The sequence below is a fragment of the Urocitellus parryii genome, chromosome 3, assembly GCF_045843805.1.
Source record: "Urocitellus parryii isolate mUroPar1 chromosome 3, mUroPar1.hap1, whole genome shotgun sequence".
Classification (NCBI taxonomy): Eukaryota; Metazoa; Chordata; class Mammalia; order Rodentia; family Sciuridae; genus Urocitellus; species Urocitellus parryii.
The window spans coordinates 202,719,207-202,734,178 of NC_135533.1; the positions used below are offsets into that span (position 1 = coordinate 202,719,207).

The 14,972-nt window shown below is 39.8% G+C and overlaps 1 protein-coding gene across 14 annotated transcripts in view; it reads right to left on the reverse strand.

The window, feature by feature from the left end:
• Map4 (microtubule associated protein 4) overlaps nucleotides 1–14,972 on the reverse strand; it is a 168,424-nt gene that overhangs the window by 25,977 nt on the left and 127,475 nt on the right. The window lies entirely within an intron of this gene.

Below are 14,972 nucleotides of genomic sequence, written 5' to 3' on the forward strand. Positions count from 1 at the left end.
AAGAGAAAACTTCTGCCTCCCTCATGGAGACCATTCTACCTTATTTCAGGGATACATATACCAAGCAATGGTTAGAGCACTTGCTAAACTCTGTCACCAGAGTTGCACAAATGAATGTCTAGAACAGAACTCATTAACAGGACTGTTCTCTTCTGTTATCTTTCTAAAGCTTGTACTACTTACTGCCTGCTAGAAAAACCAGGATCAAAATCACAGCATATATCTGACTCATATATCTTCTTTTCTCTCATACCAACATCCAGTTTCCAATTCCAGTTATTTTTACCTCTTCCATTTCTCTCATACACTGGGAATAGGCGAATCTTCCCAAAGGTGACCTTGGGCTACTACTTTATTTTGCTGTCACAGGCAGTTACCACAGTTTTTAGAACAGAGTAGTAAAATTTAAACTTCTCAGTGGGGCATCTGAAACTTGGCAAGACTGAATACCATATAACTTTCTAGACTTTTCTCCCATTATTTCTTCCTATAGCTGTACAGATTGCTTTGGAATGCTTGCTCAGCCCATATTCTCTTCTGTAGAGAAGCCTCCAGGTCAATGGCATATGTGGATTTAATTGGCTAAGACTGGTTAAAAAGACCAGTCTTAGCCAATTAAATCCACCTATGCCAAGTTCACCAGGCCAAGCTAGGCCAATATATGTTATTTCCCTGCTCACTCTCTAATATAAACCAAGACATGGAAACTGCAATCAAGCAATCTTGGGTTTCTGATACAGAGCAGTACAAGCTGGCCACAGAGCCCAAACAATGACAGCCCAATATTGTCCTGTCCTGGGCAGACCGGCGGCCTGAAGGCATCAAAGAAAGCAAAAGGTAGGAAATGAAGAAAACAGTTTCCAGAGAGGAAAAGATTGGAGCACAAGTGCAGAGAGAAGTAGAGATCCCAAGAGACAGACAGACAATAGCTACCAGCCAGATATACTACCTGCAACTGGATTCCTCCAGATTCTTGTGTACCCTGTCAATAGATACTTTTTATGAATTTGAGTTCCTGTGTTTCTGTTCTTTGTAGTCAAATAATCCTTATAAGAGTGTCCCATTGAAACTACTCATTGTTCTTTACCTCACATGAGCTGTCTGGATTTCACACTTATATGAGTTCCTTTGCTTGGAAGGCTTCCTTCTACAATGCCAGGCACCCAAATTTTTGGAGCCCAGCACAAATGACACCTTCTCCAAAAAGGTTCCATAATTCACAACTCTCTAACTCTTCTACTCCTCAATTAGATCTTAACTTGCTTGATGACAAGAACAATTTATAGTTCCTAGATGGTGACTGGCATATGGTAGGCATGTTGAATGAACAATCTTTATATATTTTATCTACATAGTGTTTAGCAGAGTCAGCAATCATTTATCAGGTGAATGGATCAGTGGATTTGTCAGACATTTGGAATTTTTTTCTATCAGCATTAACTTCAGCTAGAATGAACTGGAATGAACTTATTCTGCAACAAAAGTCTTCACTTATTACCACCTAGAGAGTACATGACACTGAACTGAGCAGCTGGGGAAAGATGACAGAATCCCATCCATGAGGATCTTACAGTTCTGCCACAGCTGGAAGCACGGAACCACATAAGGGACCTGAATTCTTATAATCCTGGAGTCATAAGAAACCACAGAGGAAGTAAAAGCTTCTCTACCTATCTCTGTTAAAGAAACGAATCTACCTTCCTTTATGGGTCTAGTTTTGCTTAACACTTCTCTAGAAAAACATGTTTCTTATTTTCAGAGGAAAAAAAATCATAAAAATGTATTGAAAGGAATAGAAAAAAAGGTCCCATAAATAGACTTTTTTTTCTTTTTCTTTAACAAACAAAATGAATGTTTTAAACCCCCATTAACAAGCCTGTGAGTCATGGTCCTTTGTGCTCAAACTAGTCTCTGAGAAAAACAAGCTTTTTCAGACCACCAACAATAAGAGGATGGGGTGCGGGGCCTATTAGCATTGATTGGGCAGGGGGAGAGGAACAAAAGGGCCAGGAAGAGAGGCACAGAAGGCAGTCACAAAAACTGCACTTATCTGTTTATTAGGTTGCAAGACTTTCCTTTCTGTTTTCCCTTTCTTTTCCTTCTCCCCACAAAACCTCCCAAAACACATACAGAGAAAACCAGCAGTAACATTGGGTCAAACATGAAGAACAGGAAAAGAATATTAAACAGCCAGTTCTAAAAGGCTCTTTTTCAGCTTGGACAAAAGCAAAACATTTTCAAAAGCAAAACGAAAAACAGAGCTTCAATCCAGACTCTGCAACTTAATGAGAGGAGGTTAATACTGATAAACCCATCATGAATCCACACAAAGTGACAGCTTTTTAAGCAAGAAAATCAATCAGTTGCGACTGGATGGTTTAGGGCTCAGGAATCATTTGGTTCAAACCAACAGGAGCTGAGGGAGTGGGAGGATGGGGGATGGGGTGGGCAGGGTGAAATGAGGTCAAAGAAGGGGCTCTAAGTTTTATGCCCACTACCCCTGACCTCATCTACGGCTAATCTAGTCAGCCCACGTCTTGCATCCATACTATCTGTCACCTAGGAGACATGAGGCTTGACCCAGCCAGATTCACTTTTGTTCTCATTCACACCTCCCTTCCAGAGAGCTTCCACAGTGAAGGAATTGAGCTTTCCCCAGGCAGTCAGATTCCAGCTGCCTACAGCTCCTGCTGGTAATCCATCACTCTGGTTCCTTCCTTGCTGTCTGCTTGTTCCCAATGAAAGCAAAATTTAGAAACATACCATCACGTGGGGTCTCTTCACACAGCAACGATGGAGTGCTCTGGGTTGCAGTGACCTCAATTTCTTTCTTCCCTGCCAGAGTCGTCTGTTCTGGCTGTTTCTCACTTTCCTGGCAAGCTAGAGAGCATGAATCAAGTCTTATTTCACTAATATCTTCCTGTCCTTTTTCCTTGCTGCTTCCTTCAGGAATCTGCTCCAGTTTATTGTGGAGACATAACCCAGCAGTACTAATTTCCTTCTTCCCAGAGATGCTGCTGCTGCTGTTGCTGAAGTGGGTCAATTCTTCTCTCTTCTTGGCCAATGGCTCCTCACAGATGAAAGAAGGTATCTCTTCAGTAGACAGAATGGGCACTTCCCCAGGACTCAATTTGTAGCTGGCTGTCTGCTCCTCAGCTACTGTCATGGAGCGCCTTATGGCAGAAGCTCCCAGCTTCCTGGGTGTTGGGCTTGGCATTGGGCTACTTGTAGGGTGCATCAGGCCTGCAGGAAGTTCTTCTTGGGCAGGGAGTTCAGGGTACTTATCTGTGAGATTGACAGCTGGGGGAACTGAGAGATGAGAACATTCGGACAGGGCCCGGCGCATTGCCTTTTTCTGCTGGGGGGCTTGGTCGAGCATAGTCCCCTCCTCAGCAGAACTCAATTTCTCCAACTCCTTATCTTGGTCTCTGATGTGAGAGCCTGCACTCAAATTTTCCTGGGTGAACTCCACCATAGTAATTGGTGGAACAGCAGTGGGTAAATGCTCAATAGTGGGGGTTGGGTGGGTGACAGCTACCAATAGTGGGGACTCACATTTAAGCTGCTCAGAATTATCATTCATCACCCCGATGATCGGGCAGGCAGGGGTGAAGCCATTCTCTTCCTTTCCTGGAGTTGTTTCCCTTGACCCCTGAGAGCTCTGAGTCACTAGATGAAAGTTGGGGTTCCAAACACTGGTCTCCTGCTCCTTATCATATTGGGTGGGAATGCCAGCAGCCCCAGGATAATACAGATCTTGCTGGTTCTTGGTCTCTAGTCCATTCTTCCCTGTCGCTGTATCCTGAACTGTAGTGGCTTTGCTTCTGTCTGGCCCCTCTATGAGTCCCAAATGAAACTCCGCTGTCTTCTGATGTACTAAGTTCCCCTCCAAGGGATGGCAGGTTTCTGAAATCACATACCTGCTCTCAAGGTGACCCAAGGTTGCTTGATATTCCTTGTCCTGCACTTCAATGCCGAGCTCTTTGTCTAGCTTCCCCTCAAAAAAGCAGAGCTTATTCTGCTCCAGGAAGCTGGCATTCTTCACAAGCCTGTCTTTCAGCTGCCCGTCCATGCTGACATTCAGCCCGATTTCATTCAGTTTGCCCTCTGTCCTCTGCCACTCAAATCCAGCTTGACCAATTTCTTTTGGGGAGTCCGTTTGGCACTCTGCAGGCTTGCCCTTACAGAGCTGGTTGTAAGCAGCCGTGAGAGAGGCTGGCTGCTTGTCTGAGAGCGACATCGTCTCTTCCACTGCTCTCCCCCTTCTCGCTCCTGGAGCTCTAACACCACCTACGATCACACAGAGCTTGCAGTGACATCACAGCAAGTCCCTAGCATTCATGACCAAATCTATCTTTTCCCCAATCCCCCTTTCTTCTAAAGCAGTTGGGTGCTACATTATTTACCAGGTGAGGAAGGAAGGAAGAAAGGAAGGAAGGAAGGGAGGGGAAATGAGAAAGAGAAAGGAAGGAACCTGCTGCTTTCTATAAAACCAAATGCTACTGTTCATATAATTTCCTGTTAACTAGCACTCTGTTTAGACCTGCAATTTAAAATATGGTATGCTGCCAATCTGGGCACTGAAGATAGTAATTATTTCGGCTTTCACTGATACAGATACATGTATACCCACACATCCACTTATCTGATACTATGCCTACCCTTCCACATTCACCCACTCAAAAAAATGTTTTAAAAATAAGCAAGACTCTTTTGCCAATCCCCAGCTATAATCTCTGAAGAATAATGATTCCAGGAAATTGCTCAAAATTTCACCTAAAAAAAAGCTTAATGTAATATAAAAATTGCAGGCATTCACTTCTCAGAGGAAGAGTGGGTTTGCTGTCATAGCAACTTACCAAATTCACTTGACAAATGACTTGACTAGGGTCCCCAAAGCCACAAGAAAACTCTGCTGGTAGCTCTGCACTGTGGAAGAGCTTAATAAAGGGTTCTTTTAAAGACATCAGTGATCAGGGATTTGGGCACACACATTCCAATTATAAAACACTTTCGATTGGACCCTTGCCTAATTACAAAACAAACCCTTTGTGCTTTTTACTCCTGTTCCCCCTGTGCCTCTTTGTTCCTTGCATGAGCTGGGTCACTCCTTCTGCACAAGCTCTGCTCTTTTTGGCCTGCTGATCTCATAGGGACCATGTGAATATACTGAGGACAGTTTATCTTCCTTTGACCTCTGGAACTGAGGGACTCAGACAATTTGTAGCTTCGAGTTTTTCCACCCATCAGAGCCTGCTGCCCCATTTACTGCAGCATGGTCCTTTGCTTCTCTGGAATTTTTAAAAAATTTTTTCCACACAGTACTGGGCTTGAACCCAGAGGTGATCTTTTACTGAGCTACCTCCCTACCTCTTTGTATTTTTTATTTTGAGACAGTTTTGCTTCATTGCCGAGGCTGGTCTCAAACTTGCAATCCTCCTGCCTCAGCCTCCTAAGAAGCTAGGATATAATGGCTCATGTGCCACCAAGACCAGATACCCTGACTTTGAAGTTAGAAATTTTACTTTTAGGATTGAGTAATCCATAAAACAAAATAGATCAGACTCTATTTTGAAAAAAGTTGATTTCAGTTGTCCAGCCTATAAGCCACTATCTTGTACTATCATAGGACATTGTGAAATATTCTTCCAAGAATTCAAGGGATGGGGCTGGGGTTGTAGCTCAGTGATAGAGCACTTGCCTAGCATGTGTGAGACACTGCATTCAACGCTCAGCATCATATAACAATAAATAAATAAAACAAAGGTATTGTGTCCATCTACCAAAAAAAATCCAAGGGATAAATAGGTATGGTGATTCAAACCTGCAATTCCAGCTACGTGGGAGGTAAAGGCAGGAGGATCACAAGTTGCCAGCCTAGGCAACTTAGCAAGACCCTGTCTCTTAAAAAAAAAAAAAAAAAAGGTTGGGGATGTAACTGAGTGGTTACATCCCCAACCTTTAGCACTTGCCTAGCATGTGTGAGGCCCTGGATTCAATCCCTAGTATCAATAACAAAACAACAAAAACAGGAAAGTATGTTTGTTCCTTAGTCCCAAATTATTTTTTAGTTCTAATCAGTTCTAATCTAGTTCTAATTTAGTTCTAATCTACCTAGACTTTCCCCACTAGTACTCCTAAAAAAAGAAGAAAAAACGACTAATTTAAGGCAATAACTAAAATTAAGTTCATGTTACCTTCAAATCTCAACAGTCCCACCCATAAATAGAAGACTGCAAATTATGAACCTGACAAAAGCCCAGAAGCAGGAAGCAGAAGAATGAAGCCGAGCAATCAAAAAGGAGCACATACTTCATACTATGGTCATACAATATGGAACAGAAATGTGGTCAACCTAAAGGGAGATAGTGATAGGGTCAGCATCTGGTCACTGAACCAAGAGAGGCCTCACAGTTAAAGCTTAAGAAACAGAGTGCTGGACGAGAGAATCAGACAAAACGTGAGGGCTCAGGACACCATGTCAATCAGATGCTCAAACATGCAGATAATCTTGGTAGTCACCTAAAGGTCTAAGCACAAAGGGAGAATAAAAGGAATTATGGAGATAATTTCAGAATCCACTCCTCCTTGTAGGTGGTAAGGACTGAGATCTATGAAAAGCTTCTAACAAGGCAGAAACACAATATACTTTCTGATGCTAACTTTAAAACAAAAAAACCTAAGCAACTGTATTTATATATGAAGTAGGTGTTTCCTTCATAGGAAATTTGATGTGAAATAATAAAGCCTAAGTTTTTAGACTAGAAAACTAAAACACTCTGATAAAGACAGTAGGCAAACAATCTACTACCATCTACAAGAGACACCATATGTAAGCCCTGATTCTAGCCACTAACAGAAAAAAAGCAGAAAAAAAGCTAAATCTCAAAATCTGAGGAATTGCCTAAAGAAAGAAACAGTTCTCCCATTCAAGGCCTTTCCAAAAAAACAGTATTCAAGGACACTAGGTATGTGCAAAAGACAAAATCAGAATGCAAGGGCTTCTCTAACCCAATTTTTTCATTTTACTCAGGAGCAAATTGGGGTCCACAGGGAAAAAAGTGATTTGTGCAAGATCAAACATCAAAAATTTAATGGAAAAACCTCATAGAAAATGCCTAGTTTCCAACTACCAATCTTTCCACACCACTGAGAAAAAAGATAATCTTATTTACTGGATGACTCTCCCTTTTTCTTAATATTTTTTTTTACAGAGAGAGAGAGAGAGAGAGAGAGAGAGAGAGAATTTTTTTAATATTTATTTTTCAGTTTTCGGCGGACACAACATCTTTGTTGGTATGTGGTGCTGAGGATCGAACCTGGGCCGCACGCATGTCAGACGAGCGCTCTACCGCTTGAGCCACATCCCCAGCCCCAATTTTTTTGTCTATTTTTTATGTGGTGCTGAGGCTCAAAGCCAGTACCTCACATAAGCTAGGCAAGCTCTCTACCACTGAGCCAGAACCCCAGACCCAATTCTCCCTTATTCTAAAAATAACTTTTTTTCTGATGCTGGAGAGTGAACCCAGGGCTCTGCACATGCTAGGCAAATGCTCTACCACTGGGTTGGTAAATCTCTAATTAGATTCTCCTTGTTAATGTCTCTTTTTTGATCAATGAAGAAAAATACTTCAAAGGAGCTGGGGGCACAGCGGCACATGCCTGCAATCCCAGAAACTTGGGAGGCTCAGGCAGGAGGATGGCAAATTTGAGTCCAGTTTGAGCAACTTAGTGAGACCCTATCTCAAAATTTAAAAAAATTTAAAAGGCCTGGGGATATAGATCAGTGAAAGAGTGCTTATTGACCATGGGTGAGGCACTAGGCTCAATTCCCAGTACCACAAAACAAAAACAAAATGAGCCAGGCGTGGTGGTACAAGCCTATAATCCCAGTGACTTGGAAGGCTGAGGCAGGAGGATGGAAAGAGACCAGCATCAGCAATTTAGAGATCCCGCCTCAAGTTATAAATAAAAAATGGGTTGGGGACGTGACCAAGTGGTTAAGCACCCATGGATTCAATCCCTAGTGTGGGGGCAAGGAGGGAGATGGCCAAGTCAGTATCATAAACCAATTTAGAACCACAGACATAATCACACTCACCCACAGGACACTCACCCACCCAGCCACTGTGATTTTACATTGAGTTGGTGAATAGGAACTTACATGAAGTCTTAAAAGGGTGAGGCTTCCCATGGAAAAAGATGAGTACATAAATTCTAAACTTAAATGATACTCTTTACTAATTACACGTGACACTGCAATTCCTTGCCTCTCTAGGTTATCTTCCTTCCCACTCATTCAGAACTGGCTTAAATGTCCTTGTAGAGCCTCCCAGACTTCCTCTCCCAAAGTGAGTCCTTTATATTTTCATAAAACTCTACCTCTTTCTAGGACTTGGAAAATACATGATAATCTTTTATTTATATGCCTTTACTGGGAGATTCCATGAGACAGAAATGTGCATGTGACCAGCATAATGCTGGACACAGAGTAAACAGGCTCTCAAAAAATGGATGGATTTCTTTTACATTGCCTCTATGTCATTTGACCAGATCTTTCCCATAAAGTTGTCTTCAATTCATCCCAAGAGGTAATGACTTTGAATATTCTTTGGGTTAAAGATTTTATTCTAAGTCTGATAAAAGGGTACGGATTTCTGTGTGTCTGATCAGAAGATGGTTTCTAAGACTCTTATATAATGACACATCAAGCCTCCAAAGGCTTGATCCCAGCACATGTATTGGCAGATGTTTCTGGGTTTTGCCTTGTGCCTGGAGCTAGTATTTAACCTGTTCAGGGCCTTAGGTTTTATATGCTCTGGTGGCTGGTTTCTCTGCATTCTTTCTTATAGTTACTAAGGCAACACTGCTTTCCAAATGGACCAACTGTTCTGGGTTATTGTCTCTAGGAAATAATTCTAATAAATTATCATTACAATGAAAGTTGATAATTCTACTAATTACAGTGACAAATGATACTCTTTACTAATTACAATTTCCAAACTGAATGCTGTGAAGATAAAATCTATTACCTGGAAGCAAATGATGGTTGTGTTATACATATATACACATATGCAAAACCATTTCAAAATCATATTCCACTGAATTTTAGAAACATCTCTTAGCACAACGTTTAACTCATGATTTTCCCGATTAACTTTCAAAGTTGGAAAGCAGATTGAATGAAAAAATGAAGCTAGTAATTTGATTTACATGACCCCAAAACGTTATCATGGTTATAAATGAAAAATTCTCCAAGAAGTACAACTTCGGAAATTCCAGGCCTGTGTTCGTTTAAGCATAGTATTGACTTTCCCATGGCCTCCCCCTACAAGAAGAGAAAATCATCAAACTAAGACTAGACAGAAACATAATCCCTACCCCCAATCAGCATAAATCTATGATCCTTTGCCTTTGGAGGCACACATAGGACACTCAGGATCATTTAGGAGATTATCTACTTTTCTCTAATCTCCTCTCAAAAAGCTTCACAGATGTCCCTGTTTCCCCAAAAAACTTTAAGTGCTAGTCAGACCACAATGTTTGCTATTCTTCAAATATTCCATGCACCTGCAGGTCACTGTGCAATTACACAAACTAACCCCTAGAATGCTTTATCCCATTTTGCTCAGCAAACTCTTAGCCATACTCAGACCCATTCATACCCCACAGAGTCTTGCTCTCCTACTAGGGCTCAGTCCCTGTATGCTCTGTAATCCTGTGGCATATAGCTTGTGCTTCTATGCTCTTACTAAAGCAAACTTCTCTCACTGGAGTAATATCATCTGTTTATCTGCCCTCTTTGGAATCATCAGAGTACACAATGTGTTTCATTATCTACTTTTACAGTGTAGGAAAAACCTCACTTGTTATCTATTAAATGAAAGAATTAACTAAATACCAAAAAGTCCAAATCATGTTGCATGCTCATATTTGTAGAATAAGCAAGCTTTATACAGTTAAATTTTGTCTAAACTTACAAAAATTACCAACCACTTTAAAGACAAACAGTTTCAATCTGTTCACAGATGAGATGACCCGCTTTAGTTAATGTGTCACAGGTAAAAATAATGAAAGTTACCTTAACTGTTCCCCTTCATATTTTCAAGAAGTTAACATATTTATAATACTGAAATTCAGAAGCCAAGTTGTTTATCATTCTTTTTCCGAATCCCCTAATGCTACTGTCAGTCAGAGGGAAAAAGTGAGAAGTGAAAGAATGTAAAGGAAAAAAATTTCCTTTTAAAAGTAGGATATTAGGTGGCAGGGGGTATAGATCTGTGGTACAGTTTTTGACTACTATATTAAAGGCACATGGTTTGATCCTTGGCACTTAAAAAAAAAAAAAAGTAAGAGAGCAGCTCAGAGGTAGAACACATACTTAGCACACATGAAACTCCGGTTCAATACCCAGCACCCTCCAAAAACAGACAGAAGATAAAAGCAGGATAACCAAAAGTTTGAATTAATATTACAAAAATTATATGCTATCTCTCAAACAAGGTAATAGTAGCACTGACTACGTAGAATTGTTTGAAGTTAAGAGTTTAGAATGGGCACATGGTTAAGTTTCACTAAATGGTAGCTATTTTTAACTATGTGACATTTAGAATCCTAATAAACTTCATTAAGATGCTAGTAAGAAAAAGGCCAGAGAAAGAGAGGGCAAGTGGGGGGAAGCAATGAGAAAAGGCACTTAAGTGATGGCACTCCAGTTAAGACATTATCAAATAGGTACTCCTGTGGTTGTAAAATAGTAGCAGGTTCTAAGATTACAAATGATTTTTTTCATCTGCTGAGCATATTTTATTTATGTAGAAGGGCCTTGAAACTGTTAAGATTCTGGGTTTATAAATTACTTCAAGTTTCACAGTAAGAAAATTTTCTACCATAAACTGACATTCCCAGCTGCTAGGAGACAGTTGAAGAGCTCAAGCAAACTGAAGAAAAATAAATGAAACTAGATTAAAAAAAGAGACCAGGGTTTAGCATGGCAAAGGCAAAGCCTATCTATAGGAATCCCTAATTGTGTCATTTGCAGTAACAACACCCCATGTGCACTGTCATTCACAGCTCTACTTGGTTTCCAGGGAACAACTAAAGGGGGTACCAGAATCATATGGAACATCCTTTCAAACTTGTGCTTCCCTGCTTCCCTTCACAAAAAAACAGTCCCATAAGAAGTTCATTTCTGACAAGTTGAGCCCAGACTTCCTGGCTAGAATAACATGCTTAAGATGTTATGAAAGTTTCAAGTTTCCCTGAACTTGAGAGTAGCATGGGGGAAAAAAAAAGTTACAGGAGAGAAAACAGTAAGATGGAAGAGACTTGAGCAATTTATTTAATTTTCCTATCTCCAAACAGGATAAAATCAGCAAAATCATTTATAATTCAAAGAATGTCTTCAAGCATCATGTATATGTAAAGCTCTATGCTGGGTATGAAGAACAACACATGAATAAATCAAACACAGATTTTGTGTGGAGAATAATACATTAGTGTGGAGTTAAAAGACCTAGATTCTCATCCAAAATTAATTTCTGATTCACAATTTATGTCCTCATGTGTCTATTTTTCCAGCTAGAAATGAGTTTAGCAACTGTTTTAAATACTGTTTAAAAAATACATATAATTACTAATTAGCAACCTTCATCTTTTACTTTGACAGTGCCTAAAAACTTCTGGAAGGTTCCTCTGAGGCAAGAATGTAGATAGCATTAACTTTAATGAGTCAACAAGACTTGGATTCCAATTCTAGCTCTGCCACTTTACTATCTATATGACCTTAATCTTGAGAGCCTCCATTTTCTCACCCTAAAATGGAATTTTTCACAATACTGTAGTGTGTGTGTGTGTGTGTGTGTGTGTATTAGATAGAGGGTGAGAGGAGGATGAGGAGAGGGAGAGGGAGAGAGAGAGGGAGAGAGAGAGAGAGAGAGAGAAAGGGAGGGAGAGAGAGAGAGAGAGACAGAAAGAATGAATAATTGCAATTGCTATTCCACTAATATCTTTACTGAAAAAAATGTTGAAAAACATCTGACCACAGGACAAATGAGGACAAGATAACATGAGAATCAGTAGTAATCTGGGTGGGGGTAGGACAGTTAATGAATAATTCAAAGTAAGGAACAAAGATAAAATTTAATAAGCCAAATCTAGTACCAGTCATGGATAAAATATCAGAGCCTATATGAACCACAAGTGGATGGGCATAATGGGACACCCTGTTTAGATTCCTACCAGAAACTGTGTATTCCCCAACATACCAGTGCGAACCCCAGAACCCCAGGCTCGCCTGAAGCTATGCACCTGCACATTTGCCTGGTTCCTGGATATGCTGGAATAAGTTTTGCCAGAAATATACAAAATCTTTTTTTTTTTTAAAGAGAGAGTGAGAGAGAGAGAAAGAGAGAGAGAGAATTTTAATATTTATTTTATGGTTTTCGGGGGCACAACATCTTTTGTTGGTATGTGGTGCTGAGGATCAAACCCAGGCCGCACACACGCCAGGCAAGTGCGCTACCGCTTGAGCCACATCTCCAGCCCATACAAAATCTTTATGAACAAGATAGTCATACAATAGTGATAAACCAACACCTGACAATAAGATATGTTATACTGTTGAATAAAATAACTCAACATACAAAATATTGATTCCCATAAGAATAATCTAGATAAATCATTGGCTCTAAGAAAAAACACAATAGATTTTTCTTCTTTTACAAAATTATACAAGCCAATTTTCAGATTTATATATAATAATAATAATAGGACAACTCTGAAAAAAGAGCAAAAGGGCAAGTAGTGCTTGCCCTACTACTATTAAAATATATTAAGCCAGGTTGTTACTGAAGTTTGAATAGAGAAAAGATCAATGGTTAGGGGGTGACAGAAGTCCAGAAATGCACCAAGCTGTTCTCAAATTATAATGAGATGCCCAAGTAACCCTACGTCACATTGTATAAAAATAAATGAAAACAACAACCCAGAAATAAGCGAATTTTAGAATGCTGTCAGACTTAAAAAGGTGTTGTTAAAAATAGAAAATATTTTTTATAAATTCAGAATGGAGATGAATTTTATAAATATTATTGATGATACACAAAGTAGTCATTAAATAATCATGAAATAAACCTATCTTGAAAAATAATTTTTTTGCCTGTTATATCACTATGTACAATAACCAGAAGTTGCATTAGTGGAGAAAGTACAGGGGAATAGGTCTTCATCTGTGCTGATAGTAGATTGTAACTCTGGTACACCTCTGTGGCCCTATGCTGAACAATTTGGCAATACCTTTCAAAATCATAAATACACCTTCTTCAAACCAGAGCTAACTCTGGAGTCCCTTTTTTTGTTTGTTATTTTTATGTGGTGCTTAGGATCGAACCCAGTGCCTCACATGTGCTAGGCAAGTACTTTGCCGCTGAGCTACAGCCCCAGCCCTAGAGTCCTTTTTAATCAGACAGAAGTACTTGCAGGAATATGACTTTTTTAAAAAATTCTTTTAAATTTTTTTTAGTTGTAGATGGACACAATACCTTTATTTTATTTTTATATGGTGCTAAGGACCGAACCCAGTGCTTCCCACATGTGAGGCAAGTGTTCTACCATTGAGCTGCACTCCCAGCCCCAGGAGTACGACATTTTGTAAACAAAAGGAATGAGATTGATTTCTCTGTTCTTATTTGTAAGGATCTCTTTTAAAATTGTTAAATTTAAAAGGCAAGACCAAGCCAGGTGTGGCAGCACACACCTGTAATCCCAGAGACTTAGGAGGCTGAGGCAGGAGGATCTCGAGTTCAAGGCCAGCCTCAGCAACTTAGTGAGACCCTATCTCAAAATAAAAAATAAAGGGCTGGGGACATAGCTCAGTTGGTAGAGTACTTGCCTCACATGCACAAGGCCCTGGGTTCAATCCCCAGCACCTCAAAACAAAACAACAACAACAAAGGTGAAAATAAAAAATAAAAAGGGTTGGGGTGTAGCTCAGTGGCAGAGTGGTCCTGGGTTCATTCCTTACTACCTCAAAAGGAAAATAAATAAGATAAAAAGCAGGGCATACATCAGCATGTCTCATATATAAAACCAGGAAATATGTACTTTAAGTATAAATGGTCTGGAAGGATGTGTGCAATACAATTAAAATTGGTTGCCTTATACAGCAAAATACTTATATAAAAAGTATTCCTTACTGGACACAAATCTATGCATAGCACAAGAGGGAAAACTAGAAGGGGTTAACGGAGGGAGGCTGACTTACATTTTACTGCAAATTCCTTTATACCATGTAAATGTGTTAACCTACTCAAAAAAATCAGTAAAACTTTTTTTTTTTTAAACTAAGTACAGAGTTTACCCTAAGGGAAAAGGTAGAGTAGAATTCAGAGAAGAAACAATACATTTTTAAATCTAAAATCCATTACACTCCTCTCAGCCACTCTTCAAGGACACTCCTAACACACAGACTCTGAGCTTGGCCTCACCAGGGCAGGGACTCAAAAGCTCTGTGGCAGCTGTCGCTTCCCAAGAACAACAAATCCCTTTTCTGCACTTCTTTGGAAATACCATGGAAAAAGTATTTCTTTAGCATACTAAGCATATCTTTGGAAATATTGGCTAGATTTCCACAAAATTTACACATTACCCTTTGGATCACTGCTAAAACTAAAGAAGTGTGGCCTAGAAGCCAAAACTAAAGAAATGCATAGAATGATGGGATATCCTGTACATGCTACTGTATTCACTTTGCCTTGGTAAAAGGGTGGCTGGTAGAAGGAAATTAAAGCAGGAAAAAAATGAGTATATTGTACACAAATAATAACATTTAGCATTCTTTACTTATATAGCAAGTATTCCTTACTGGATACAAATCCATGCATAGCACAAGCTTTACACAAAAGAATAGGTCCATACCATGCAGAATATAACCCCAAGATGAAGTCTCTGCAAAAGCCTGACAGGCTGCTTGA